General features: G+C 37.8%; 1 protein-coding gene across 1 annotated transcript in view; it reads left to right on the top strand.

Annotated features, from left to right (window-relative positions):
• The window catches only part of LOC138404778 (uncharacterized), a 218,962-nt gene that overhangs the window by 43,344 nt on the left and 161,127 nt on the right, over positions 1 to 14,491 (top strand). The window lies entirely within an intron of this gene.

The following is a 14,491-nucleotide window of genomic DNA, read 5'->3' as shown; positions in this document are numbered from 1 at the left end:
AAGAGAAAAGATTAATTATTAATTTGTGTAAAATGTACCTACTGTGTGTTACCTACTGAGAATATTGCGACTGACAGATATAATGACACCAGGGAATCATCATCATCTTCAATCATCATTAAAAAATAACAGAACACAAACAACTCCTGATAATAATAATATATAAATCAAAAACATAGTGCAATACAGCGGGCCGAAATTAAACCAATTAAGCTTGGATTGCGCCCGCATCGCGGCACGTGGCCCGTGCGGGTAGACTCGAATTACTAGTTTACTTACTACCAACTTATCACCCCTCGCTGCCATTAGGACGAGTACCCCCATCGCTCCAGATTTTCACACGCGCCTTTCGTTTTTACCGCTTTCCAACCTTGAAACCTAATTTCTCATTCATAAAACGAAAACTCTCTTCATATCGTATCCTTATTGCTTGACTTATGAGTCCTTTTAAAGTTTTTCCTAAGTGATCCTACATCTTAGTTGAAGCCCGAAATCCTCCTTTTATCTACATAAATTATAATCATGATCATCTCCGGCTCACTGCAGAGCACCGGGTCCCCTCTCAGAGTGAGAAGGGTTTAGCCATAGTCTACCACGGTGGCCATGTGCGGATTGGTAGACTTCACACACCTTTGAGAACATTATGGAGAACTCTCAGGCATGCAGGTTTCCTCACGATATTTTCCTTCACCGTTTAAAGCAAGTGATATTTAATTACTAAAACACACATAACTCCGAAAAGTTAGAGGTGCGTGCCCGGGATCGAACCCTCGACCTCCGATTAGAAGGCGGATGTCCTAACCACTAGGCTATCACAGCTTTTTTATTATAGTACCTATATTTTATTATATTTAAATTATGGTATTATCATTATAAAAAGAAAAATAAAGCATTTTTCAGTAGGTAACTCTTCTACCAGCCCTTTATAAAGATTAATATAAATAAGTTGCGTTACAAAGCCAATTGTTACTACTAGCGGCACGCTATGATGGCCGGTTTGACACATTACAATAGTGATGTGGAATGTCAATTTATTCTCGAACAAAAAACAATTAAGTTTTGTTTTTGTACCTGATTAAATAGGTTTAATAAAACAAAAATGTATATGTTTATTTAATTTATTTGAACGAACTGAATATTTGAACGAAAATGAATATACATACTTTATATGCACACAAGAAACATATGAATACAAAAGATACCGAAAAAGGTGCCACAAAAGGCCATAATTAATCAGATTCGTCCATACTACTATTTTCACTGTCGTCACTGCTATCATCACATACATTAATAATTATATGTTCGTTTTCTATAATATTATCTATTTTCACATCTCTTTCATAATCTTCCCTTATTAATTTAACAGTTCTATTCACAACCTTTTCCCAGTCTCCTTTAGTCACATGTTCACAAGCTTCTTCTAATAATTTTAGCATTTTTTTTGTGGTAAATGGGGGTTCTGTATTGTGTCTTGCAGCATATCCCTTAATTTGAGCCCACACCAACTCAATCGCATTATACTCACAATGGTAAGGCGGTAACCGTATAACTCTGTGCCCATGTTCTAATGCTATTTCGTCAATGACGTATCGGATCTTGGTTGGTTTGTTTTCTTTTAAAAGACGTACTAATTCCGCTTTTAACATATTCATGTTTGCATCTACGCCATTTTTACGAAGCCATGCGACGATATCAGCTTTCTTTTGGGATTGGGCAGGTGGCTTGTCAATTTGCATCGAGTGGTATGGGGCGTTGTCCATAATTATAATAGATGGTTCAGGGAGGCTACACAACATTGAGGTAAACCATTCAGTAAACTTTTCTCCATTCATGTCTTCATGATAGTCTCCAGTGGTTTTTGACGCAAAAGCCATGAGAGAACCTTCGACAAACCCGTTGATGGTTCCGGCGTGACAAATTATAAGTCGCGATCCTTTTCCTACAGGAACTTTGGAAGTAGATGCTGCTGTGTCATCGTTCCAAGAACGGCCTACAGTATGGTTAGCATTAAGCCATGTTTCATCCAAGAACACAACATTTTGCCAATTTTTGATTTCTTTCACTTGCCGTAAAAAAGTATACCTTGCCATCGCTATATCAAATCTTTCCATCAATATTTTGCGTTTGTTACATTTTTTGTATCGAAATCCAATGGTCTTCAAAATCTTCGTTAAAGAACTTTCCCCACCGAAGAATAATCCAGCTTCCTTCAGTGAATGCACCAACTTTTTTCTTGTTGGATACTCCTTCTGTAAATAGTAGCCGTAAACATGTCTTCGGATAGCATCGGCATCAAAGCTATCGATGCCTACGACTGGTTTTGCTCGTTTTCTCTTTTTTGGTGTGTGAAGTTTATTTTCTTCTGTGCCAGTCTCGCCATATTTTTTTTTAGTTATCCGTCTAACAGTTCGTTGTCCAATATTAAGCGCATCAGCTACGCGTTCAACCACTGACGTTATAGGTAAAATTGGCCCTCCATTTTGAGCTTCACGATCGAAATAGTTACGAAGGCGTATTAGGAACTCACGTGTCTGACTATTTAGAACAGTTCTCTGCGTACGTTCGGTCATATCGACGAAATCCACAACAAAGGGCTTGAACAGAGTCCAAATTAACGAGCAAGGGTCAACAGTAATGCAGTATCAATATTTGAAATCCAAAGCCAGGTCAAAACTATATCACAATCGCATTGCACTGACAGTTTATACTTTTCGAAGCAACGTCAATTCGAAACTGCTTTGTTTTGCATTGAGCATTGACGCGAGTTTGCCGGAGGTAGTAGTTGTGCTAGCCAGCGATCCTATGTGACGATCGTATTAGATTCCATTTTTAAAAATTTGTCCACATAGTGAAAATTGTTCATATTCACAAGTACATTCACCCCTTAAATGGTGCAAACTGATTTTTCTACACTTGTATACATTTAAGAAATCAATTTAATAAATAAATTTTGAGTCCTAAACCTAAAACTACATTCGATAAAATTTATGAATCTCTGCACATCACTATCGTCAATAAAGTAATACAATTATTTCCTTCAAAGTCGTTATCAATTAATACGGAACTTCATGAGCGGACAAACGTCAAACCGGCCATCATAGCGTGCCGCTAGTTTAATGTTGAGATGTATGGATAAGTGTCACCAACTTACAATAGAGACGTAATAAGTCCGACCCGACTCGATCGTTGAACTGTCTTTCACACTTCACACCTATATGTGAGTATTTGTAAAGGCTTACATATAAGGTCAGGATGAATACCTGGGTATATAGACTGTATGGGAAAGATTGACAAGGATATTTTATTTCTATTTTAGTATTTTGTTTCTTGTATCGGCAAGAGATCTCTAAAATTCAGCATTCAGCAAACACGTAGATACAAGTACCTACCTAGTACCTACATAATATTATCTTGTTCAAATGTTATTATCAAGTTCAAAGTTTTCATAAAACGTAAACTAATTGAAAAATCCTATTACAATGTAAAGGATTATTTAAATGATAAGCAAGCTTGGGAATGAGTTGCTTAACGGGTTGTGATAGTTCTAATAAGTTTCAATAATTTTGTAAAGTGGTGATAATAAAAAGAATACCCGGCTGAGTTTGTTGTGGGCCCTTCTCAGACTTGGGCGTGTTTGGAACCCTCGTAGCTTTAGTTTTAAGTTTGCGTAATAATTATCACCACTATATCTTAGAAATCCAAAATCTGACCATCAAAAAGAGTTATTAATTACCTATTTTGAATAAATCATTTGACTTTGACTTTGACTTGGAATTTCCTGTAGATTATATTATTATTAAAATGAAAACATTGAAAATGGCAACCGCCGAATTTCTTGCTGGTTCTTCTCGGTAGGAAAGGAATTCCGAACCAGTAATAAATGCATTTGACGATTTTGGAGAAAGAGGACCCTGGCTACGACCATGTTTGTGTGTTTATTTCTTAGCTTAGCTTGATATTTTTCGTTATTTCAGTACTTAAGTATTTTGTTTGGCTGACGCAACCGGACTCTTTATTACCTTTTCCGTATTTGTATTGACAGCTCAAACTAACACATTTGCATAAGCAAAGCAAGTATAACTAAAAATGATGTTTAAATTAGCTAATTTCAGTCATCTAAGACACAACGCCTAGAAATTACCTTAACAATAGATAATAATTGCCCGCTGCTTAATTTTCTTTACAACCTCGTCTTCGACAAATCAATAGCATCATTTCATAGAGAGTTGTCCTATTACTAGAGGCAGGATTGTATTGCCAAATGGCCTACAAAAACTGATACCTATACAAGAAGGATCACTCGTGCTTTTATTGTTATTTAGTATCAGTTAAACTACTTTGAAAGCGGCTCACTGCGGCCTCCTATTTGAAGGGGTCCAGATCAATTAAATATCACTTGTTTTAACAGTTAAGAAAACCGTGAGGGTCTTTATACGTTTGAAATTTGAATGCATGCATGCATTTGTCCGACCGCTGACGATTAATGAGAAATGTGTTGAGCTAAAAACTGGAAACGAGTTGGAGAGCAACGAGAAGCGACGACGGATAGTTTTATTGCTGGGCGGCTATGAGCGAGTATGCGAATGAGACGAGCGAGTACATAAATAAATCCTTGCGCAAACTGCGCAACCGTCAAGAGATCATGATCGAGCTTTTCTTTGACAGCTCTCGCCGCTGCGTGAAACTATTAAAAAGAGAGTTCTCGTCGGCAGTATGCATAGTCAACGATATTATTATTATATTTATGTATTTTATTGTCTGCCTGATGGTCTCAAAGGTGTGTGAAGTCGGCCAACTGTCAATCCGAACTTGGCCAGGCAGCGTGGTGAACTGTAGCCTAAATCCTTGTTATTCTGAGAGGAGACCCGTGCGAAGTAGTGTACCAGCGATGGGTTGACAGTACTTTAATTTGCCTGCTCTGAATTTTAGCCTGATTTTAGGCAATTTTAGGTATCATAGTATAATATGACACAAATATCACGGTAATGTTACAAGAATAGGTCAAATATGTCATTTCTCGTTCAAAGAGCTGCATTGTAATATGGGCCTTTGAAAGTAGTTTCGATAGCTGCAAAGTGTTGCTACTAGCTGGCATTAACAGTCGCTTCAGTACTGACTGAACATACATATCACAAATTTTGTCTCTGGCAGCAAGCGAACCGTAGCTTAGTGGTCAGAGCGTCGCGCGTGATCTCAGTAGACGCAGGTTCGAATCCTGCCGGTCCGCAATTTTTGATATGTATTTAAAATTATTTAGAAATTTCCTTGAAGTGTAGGTTATTCACTATAAAAATTATAAAATAATGTTACAAGAGCATTAGAAAGAGTTTTGTAATTTTTAGGTAAGTAGGACTTAGGAGAGATTTTTTGATGCCTGATATAATAGTATGTTTATACTTTATGCCTCCAGAACCTAAGCAGTAAGTAATAATGGCACCTCTCTGTCTCGAATATTAGAATTTAAATTACAAAAAGCACTGGCCCAGACAATTGTGTAATGCAATCAATTGATTGGTAAAGTGTCTGGTCGGTCGGTGAACTCATTTTCGTCCGTTTCAAAACATCGATTTGTCTGCCTGAAGTCTGGACTCTGGAGGTCTATGGAGCGGGGAACACTTTAAAATCCATATCTACTTATATTATAAATGCGAAAGTCTTTCTGTTCGTCAGTCCGTCTGTCTGTCTGTCTGTCTGTTTGTCAGTCTGTCTGTATGTATATCTGTGTGCTAGTTTACGTTTTTACGAAATTTAATACAGAGATGCTTGAGAGCTTGCATTCCGGACACTTTTTATCCGGAAAATCAAAGAATTCCCGCGGGATATTCAAAAACTTAAATCCACGCAGATTAAGTCGCGGGCGTTATTTAGTTCAATATAAGTAATATTGTGATAAAAAATTTCTTTATTATCTCAAATTTTTTAAAAGCTATTTTCTGTCATAGTCTTCATAGCTGAGAATCGTGTGTTCCGAGTGTTCTCTTTGTTAGAAGCTTAAAACAAAGAAAATAATATAACTAACTCTTACCTGCTTCTTAGATAGAAGTATTAAGAGTTGCTTTGCTTGTTAAAGAGGTAATAGATACACATGAATTATCTAGGTCTTTATTAAACCTTGCTATTCCAGTAATTGAAGTTCAGCCTCGAGGCATAAAATACAGAATATACGTACGCAATACATTATTTATTACATTAATACATTATCTCATAATCTTGTACAATAACATTTACCTGCAGTAACTTCATCCGTGCTGACAGTTGATTTATCGATACAGAAATTGGTTGAGGCTATAGGTACTGATACTTGAACATAATTTTAAATCAAATTGTTGATTGAAGGCCTCAAAAATCAAAATACGTATTCAAATATGTAATAATAATAATATGTAGGTACCTACGCAACAGATCGAGATGACAATCTGGTCAACGGCACAGCCCGCACACACGCACAGCGCCCGCGCTCGTCCGCACGAGGCTGTGCGGGTGTGCGGGGCGTCTCCCGCCTCATACCCCGATTGCAATCTCGACCTGTTGCGTACTATACATAGGTAGGTAATTTAAGTTACTCTAAAGAAAAATAAAATGAGTTTCCAACTTTTTCAAAAATTGGTAGGTCAAGCTTTTAACTTTTTCAGATTGGATGCAGTCCAGATGTTATTTCTGTTGTCACTGTAAAAATATCTTATAATATCCGTAGCAAAATGAAGGCTGAGTAGGTGAAGCTGAATGAAGGGACAAAGAAGCGAGTCTTCGGGTGCAGCCCATTTTGGCGTAGCTCGAAATCCGAATGCAGCTTGTAGCTGGCTAAAACTAGGGGTAACTGAACTTCAGTTTTCAGTCGTAACATAAATGAATAGATAATTTTTAATTAAGTAGGTCAGTGGGTACATAAAAAAAACATACTCGGCCACTAGATACGTAGATTACATAATATGTTACATGGTTTAGAGTAAACCTGTATTGTTGTAGTAGCCTAATAGGTAGGTATTCATGCATGCCTAGCCCTATAGCACACGAGTACAATAGTCCGGGCGGGCCGGGTGCTTCGGTTTTGGGAAAGTAACTCTGAGTAAATCATTGTTTCTCGCCTACCACAACGTCCACGCGGGAAATGTCAAATTATGGACGGGTTCGGAAACGACGCGGCCGACCAGAACATGACGAATTATGAGCGCGCTCGAAAGCCGGTCCCGTAATTATTGTGGACAAGGAACTTTTTGCCGCTGACAAATAGTAGGAGCGTGGAATGACTCCGGCGCTTTGTGCCGCTACTAATGACACTCGTGAAGAAGCGAGCTCTAATATTAACTATTTCTTTTGTGAGAGGACCAGACTTGGTTTTGCTTCGAGATGCGCGGGGCAACGACCTCCCCTTTATTTGTTACATTACTTGAGCGTAGCGTTGGCAGGCGTTCGGATAAAGCCGGACAAAGTCAAGCTTTTTGGTTGCATGTATGGCCAAATTAGACGGTGTCCGGCCTGTCCCGCTTTTGTTAAGCTTTTTAATTTTGTCCATTTTTTACATTTTGCAATAATAGTAAGTAAAGAATTAAAATAGGACTGGTTCAGTCATTAAAGTTTGTTTACTTAATTTTGTTTTCCATTACAAATTGCAACAATATTAATGAATGATTAAGTATTGAAAAAGAAAACTGATTAGTTTAATTTTGTTGTTCTTTCATTAGAATTTAAGAAGATTTTAAGGTAAGTAAATGATGAAAAGCCTTGTTTTACTTTGTCGTGTTATATTTACCAAGACAAAAAAATAAGGTTGTCCGGCCTTTTTACCCAAATGTCCGGCTAAACTGGTTGGTCTGTTTGGCTTTTCGATTTTAAAACCTGGCAACCTTACTTTAGCGTAGGGTTGCCTGGTATTTGACTCATATTTGTTCATACTTGTTACATATTTGACTCACTTTTGGCCATCTTAACTCCATTTAACCAAAATCAATCAAAATTCTAAATTGAGGCTGTATTTTACTAAAGTTATATATTCTTTAATTCTTGTTAATATCTAGGACAAAAGGTATTACTTACAGCTTAAAACGTAAATACCTATTGATAAGTTTAGTAAACAGTAAAGGACTATCACATTTCCCCGCGACTACACTACATCATTAATAAATAAATAAATAAATCTTTATTTAAAGCAACTAGGGCTCAGTTGTTAGTATCATTGTCTGGGTGGTCTGGACAAAAGTGTGTCTGTCTGTCTGCTAGCTTTTCACGGCCCTAGCTTGCGTTCTGGAGACAGGCATAGACTATTTTTTATCATAAAAATCAAATACCACGGGATTTTTAAAATCGTGAAGTCGCGGGAGAACTAGATGGTGTATACATGTCTTTGTTATCTGATTTTAGTCCTCTTTGTTTTAATAAACACTATCTGTACATAAAAATAGGTTTAAAATAAGACACTAAACATTGGGTTAGACACGGTTACAAGTTCGAGAAAGTCCTGTAGAGTTGAGGAGCGTGGTGGCACTAGTGGAGCGTTAATACGATTCAAATGGACGCCAGTGATGGGCTCAAGTTTCCCTGCCTCGCTCAACAGCTTTCTGCGTCACGCGAGGCTTTTTGACGGACACACAAATTGTTTATGGACTTTACAAAATGCGGGTACAAATTGCTAGAACAAGTTAACGATTTATAGCTTATCTGTATTGATAAACTGGTACAGTACGAGGCAGAAAATAATGTAGGTACATCATATGAAATCATATCATCATATCATATCATACATGAAATGTCATTCTAAAGGCCGATGTACATTACTTTCGGCTGCGTACTGTAGGTACCTACCTTATTATTTCCATACTGTTGGTTTGGGAACTGGGAGTGACATCATAAGTACAATAATAATTATTAGCAGAGATTAGTTTAGTAATTATGGCTAACGGGTAGGTAGGTAGGTACAGCATTTCATGCCAGCCTCGATATTTCGACAAGCAATTTTGAAGTCCTGCAAAGGCAGCTTTAGGTGTGGCACTGGGAAGTCAGCAAACCAGTATGAATAAGAAAATGTTTAGCTAGGTATTATCTTAATAAGAAAAGATTAAGTAGTAATTAGTCTATAATGTCGCAGATTTATCTAACAAATAAAAGGGCAGTTGAATTCTACGAGTATTATAATTCTAATGCCACAGGTCGTTTAATGCCAATGTAAATCATTTTCAAATTATTCAATACAATAACTACTTACTGACCAGAAACAATAATATCAATAAATATACCTACTTACCTGAGGATGGTTAAGACGTTAGCCTTCTATTCGGGAAATCGGGGTTTCAGTCCCGGGCACACTCCTCTAACTTTTCAAACTTATGACCATTTTAACAAGCCGGACTTTGGCCAGTGTGGTGGACTGTCGCCATACCCTTTTCATTCTGAGAGGAGATCCGTGCTCAGTAGTGAGCCGGCGATGGGTTGATTTCGATTTAATTAATAGAAGGAAAGGGTCATTTAGGATTATGGGGCAGAATTTTAAGTTCTTTTCCACGTAGGTACCTACTCAATGTCGGTTTGTCAGTCTCTATCATAAAAATAGGCATTACTAGGTACGACCATACAAAGCTAAAACCTATTACCCTACCTATAAGCCTCCTTTTGGGCATCGCCACAGACGGGTAAAAAGGACAAGTCAGTATTGGTGAAGCAGGTCAGAATTTTTAATGATAAATGGTCACAACGGGCGTTGACCGCGAGCCGACCACCGGCGCCGCATCTCATATTGCACTGGGTTCGATGAAAAATTAACATGATATTTGCAAAATTAGCTCAGGTGTCGAAACGTTCTGTTAGCTTCGCTTAACATTACGGGAATGTGTTGTGAAATGAGTTAAATCGCGTCTTAGATATCGTGAAAGCCTTAGATTTCGCCCACACACGATTTATCAGTGCAGTTTTGAGTTACTGGAAATGTTGATTTTTCTGTGCCTAAACCTAACAAAAAAGGACGTCCGCTTCTAATCGGTCGGGGGTTCGATCCCGAGCACGCACTTTTCGGAGTTATGTGTGTTTTAAGTACATAATTTTTTTTTTGGTCTTTTAAAATTTATTTCAATACAAAAGAAAACCATAATTATACATACAGAAAAAACTTATCACTAAAAAATTTATAGTACCTACATAATTAAAAAGCACTCGCTATGAGGTGAAGAAAAACGTGAGGAAACCTGCATGCCTAAGAGTTCTCCATAATGTTCCCAAAGGTGTGTGAAGTCTACCAATCCGCACAAGACCAGCGTGGTAGACTATGGCCAAAACCCTTCTTACTCTGAGAGGAGACCCGTGCTCTGTAGTGAGCCGGCGATGGGTTGATCATGATGAAACCTAACAAAATAGGTAGGTAATTTACTTACATTTCTTGATTTGAATAAAAGCTGAACTTGTTAAAATAAAATTCGTTTTTGGAGCTTAAATTACGGATTAGAGGGAAGACTGAATCCGGGATCAACTTAGTACCATCAAATAGATCACCCACTAGATGTGATGGCGTAGATGATATTGCCATGCACACTGATAGCCATCATCCACCGTCAAGTTTACTGGATGCCGCTTCAAGTCGACCGCTAACTTGACGGTAAGCTTGATTGTGTAGTATGTATGGCCCGAGAGCAATTTTATGGATAGGTAGGTACAAAAACCGGCCAAGTGCTAGTCAGACTCGCGCACCGAGGGTTCCGTACCACAATTGTATTTTTTAGACATTTTGCACGATAAATCAAAAACTATTAAGTATGCATTAAAAAAACTGTTGAATTAGTTGTTTGTTGCTGTTAGAATGTACAAGTAAAGCCCTTCCACTAAAGTGTAGTAATCATAAGTAATATACAAACTCATGGTTTTCGGATTTTTTCTTTACTTGTGGCACCTAGCTACCTACCTGCCGAATTTGAAAAATGACACGACAGCGGACAGACAGACAGACAATGAAGTGATCCTATAAGTTCCTTTTTCTTTTGTGGTAAGGAATAATGGAACTCTAAAAATGAACGTAAACCATAGATAGGTTGTAGCTATATAAAATGTCGTAGAGCTAAAGTTAAACAGGTAGGTACATAGCCTTTGGTACCTAGATCTCAATTATATTAGAAAGGCGCAATATTTCTAATAATTGCGGTGGAAAAATAATAATATTTTGGTTTGACGTTCTCATACAACCCGTTCGATGATTTTCAAGTGCCGCCGACCGTGAAATTGGACAACCATTAGATTGCTGACGCGGCGGGCATTATTACACTTTCTCGTAAATTAATTATTAAGTATTACTTTTTGTGTCTTTTGTGATGTGTGGCCATTCAAATCAAATCAAAATTTATTTATTCCATGTAGAACAACTACTTAGTTAGTGTGTCTAGGACTCTATACCGCACCGATTCGGGCGCAATTCTTTTAAATTGAAAAGAACCGACAAGAAACTCAGCCGTTGCTGTTTTCAAATAATATTCTAAATATATAAAAGGAAAAGGTGACTGACTGACTGACTGACTGATCTATCAACGCACAGCTCCAACTACTGGACGGATCGGGCTGAAATTTGGCATGCAGATAGCTATTAGGTATGACGTAGGCATCCGCTAAGAAAATATTTTTAAAAATTCAACCCCTAAGGGGGTGAAATAGAGTTTTGAAATTTGAGTAGTCCACGCGGACGAAGTCGCGAGCATAAGCTAGTTACTAGTTACCAACTACAACCCGGGTATCTTTAAAACAAGAGTGAATAGGTATCTTCTAGGTAAACGCGTCCCATATTAGGCCGCATCATCACTTTCCATCATGTGTGATTGCGGTCAAGCGTTTGCCTATAATGAATAAAATAAAAAAAACTTAATAATAAGTTTGAGGTTATAATATAACAATTCACCGAACCATCTTTACTGTTAGAAGTATCTCTTTAGGCTGGGGTTATATTAGGTATAGCTTACCAACAGGTAAGATCCCAGTGTAGATATCTAGAACCTAGGAAGCTGGTTGCCTAAATATCAACGAGTAAATTCTAATACAAATATTCATGTACCTAAAGACCTTTTAACGACCTTTATTGACTTTTGGAACTAGCGTGAGAGTTCATGATTTTAGACAAGATTTGATTCCACTAGATCAGATACGATTAACGAAACCTACCTAACTTAATATTAAATACTTTACTTGGTATTATAAAAGTATGTGGGATTAATATGTATAATATTATGTAGTTATCGTATCGTTAAAAATCCGTCTCATTGCAAAGAATGCTGTTATTTTGCAATGGCATTGAAAGGATCAGTGAATTGCGAAACATTACATTAAACACTTTAATTCATCTGAGATTAAACACTAATTGTTAAACAATATTATGTTGATTAATTGTATCAAAATGAACACGTGAATGTAAAATCGTGCGTTGAATTTTTTTTTGATACCTTGTTCAATACTTATAAAATGACTAGCTGATGCCCGCGACTTCGTCCGCGTGGATTTACGTTTTTCAAAATCCCGCGGGAACTCTTTGATTTTCCGGGATAAAAAGTAGCCTATGTCTTAATCCAGGGTATAATGTATCTCCATTCCAAATTTCAGCCATCCAAATCCGTGCAGTAGTTTTTGCGTGAAGGAGTAACAAACATACACACACACACACACACACATACAAACTTTTGCCTTTATAATATTAGACTAGTGATAGTGTGATTATGAGGTTTCTTAGACAGTTATTTCGTAAAATACCTACCATTTATGAAATAGTGACAGATATTTATTTTTTAAATTTAGATACAAGTTAGCCCTTGACTGCCATCTCACCTGGTGGTAAGTGATGATGCAGTCTAAGATGGAAGCGGGCTAACCTGGGAGGGGTATGGCAGTTTTTAATAAACCCATATCCCTTTGGTTTCTACACGGCATCGTATCGGAACGCTATATCGCTTGGCGGCACGGTCTTGCCGGTAGGGTAGTGACTAGCCACGGCCGAAGCCTCCCACCAGACAAATTATTACTAGGAGAATCTAACCTACTACATTATTCCCCACCCCCTGACAATTGTCGTCTTCCACGACATTCTATTTATCTCCATTCTGCATGGAATCATCTTCAACCTATCGCCGCCGACTCACTACTGAGCACGGCGCGGCGGGGTGACCGCGACAGGCTTGCGACAGGCGTAAATCTCGCGATCATTGCTGTCAAACGTCCGGCTAGAGAGAGAGAGCAATAGCCACAAAGCAAAATAAGAAGAAAAAGAAGAGAGACAGCAAATGAACTGTCGCATTGCTACTGCTGTCGCTACTGCAACGTTTTACGTAATCTCCCCGCGGGTCTCCTCTCAGAATATAAGAAGGATTTGGCCATAGCCCTACCATGCTGGCCATATGTGTGGAGTGGCTGCATGAACAATTAATAAACTGTACTGTAGGTACTTACTTATTCTTTTATTTTTTCAATAATTTATTGTTTTTTTAATATTTACCTAACTTAGCAATTGTGAATATTTATTAGCTGTATGGTAACTTCATAGATAGGTAGTTAGGTACCTACCTACTAATGTTTTTTTTTTGCTTCTTGTTACTGTTCATTATTGTTAAAAATTCGAATCGGAGACTATAATTTTAAAAAATACAGTGGTGCGGCTTTTTCAGCTAAAAAAAAGCCGCTTGAGAATTAATGTGTCACATACCTAGTGTTCGGGTCGCAGGCACTGGTCAGTGTTTCAAATTCAAAGCAATTACCGACTTACTATAAAATAACTTAATTAACTATTAATTAACTAAGACGAAGGCTAGATTAACTTCTACGGCAATAACAAGTAGAAATTGTGGCAGTTATTTATCGTTTAGCTATAATTAATGTCGCACCAGGCAAGACAAGAAATTCTCTAAAATCTAAATGTCGATGTTCGATCTACATACGACCTTTAAATACAAATATCTTTTGATGATAAATATGGAAATGTTCTACCATTGTCATTACTCTAAACTTAGTGCCTATTTTGTGTTAGTATGTGCCTATGAATAAGCTGTGATAGCCTAGTGGTTAGGACGTCCGCTTTCTAATCAGAGGTCGGCGGTTTGATCCTGGGCACGCACCTCTAACTTTTCGGAGCTATGTGCGTTTTAATTAATAATAAATTTCACTTGCTTTAACGGTGAAGGAAAACATCGTGAGGAAACCTGCATGCCTGAGAATTCTCGATAATGTTCTCACAGGTGTGTAAAGTCTACCAATCCGCACATGGCCAGCGTGGTAGACTATGGCCAAAACCCTTCTCACTCTGAGAGGAGACCCGTGTTCTGTAGTGAGCCGGTGATGGGCTGATCATGATGATGATGATGAGGTGCCTTTGATTTAGTTGTACACGAACAAACTATAGAAATGAAAAAATTTTAGACCACGGCGGTGCCTGAAATGTTTTTAAGTACTTTTTATAATAATGTATGTGCTCTACAATAAGCAGAAGTTCAACCTCTACTGTCTCTAGTTAGCGAATAAAATGGCTGATATAAATACTGACGAGCAG

Source organism: Maniola hyperantus, chromosome 4 (genome assembly GCF_902806685.2).
Source record: "Maniola hyperantus chromosome 4, iAphHyp1.2, whole genome shotgun sequence".
NCBI classification, from domain to species: domain Eukaryota; kingdom Metazoa; phylum Arthropoda; class Insecta; order Lepidoptera; family Nymphalidae; genus Maniola; species Maniola hyperantus.
Note: the sequence above shows the minus strand (reverse complement) of the source record. Positions and strands in the feature narration are given on the sequence as shown.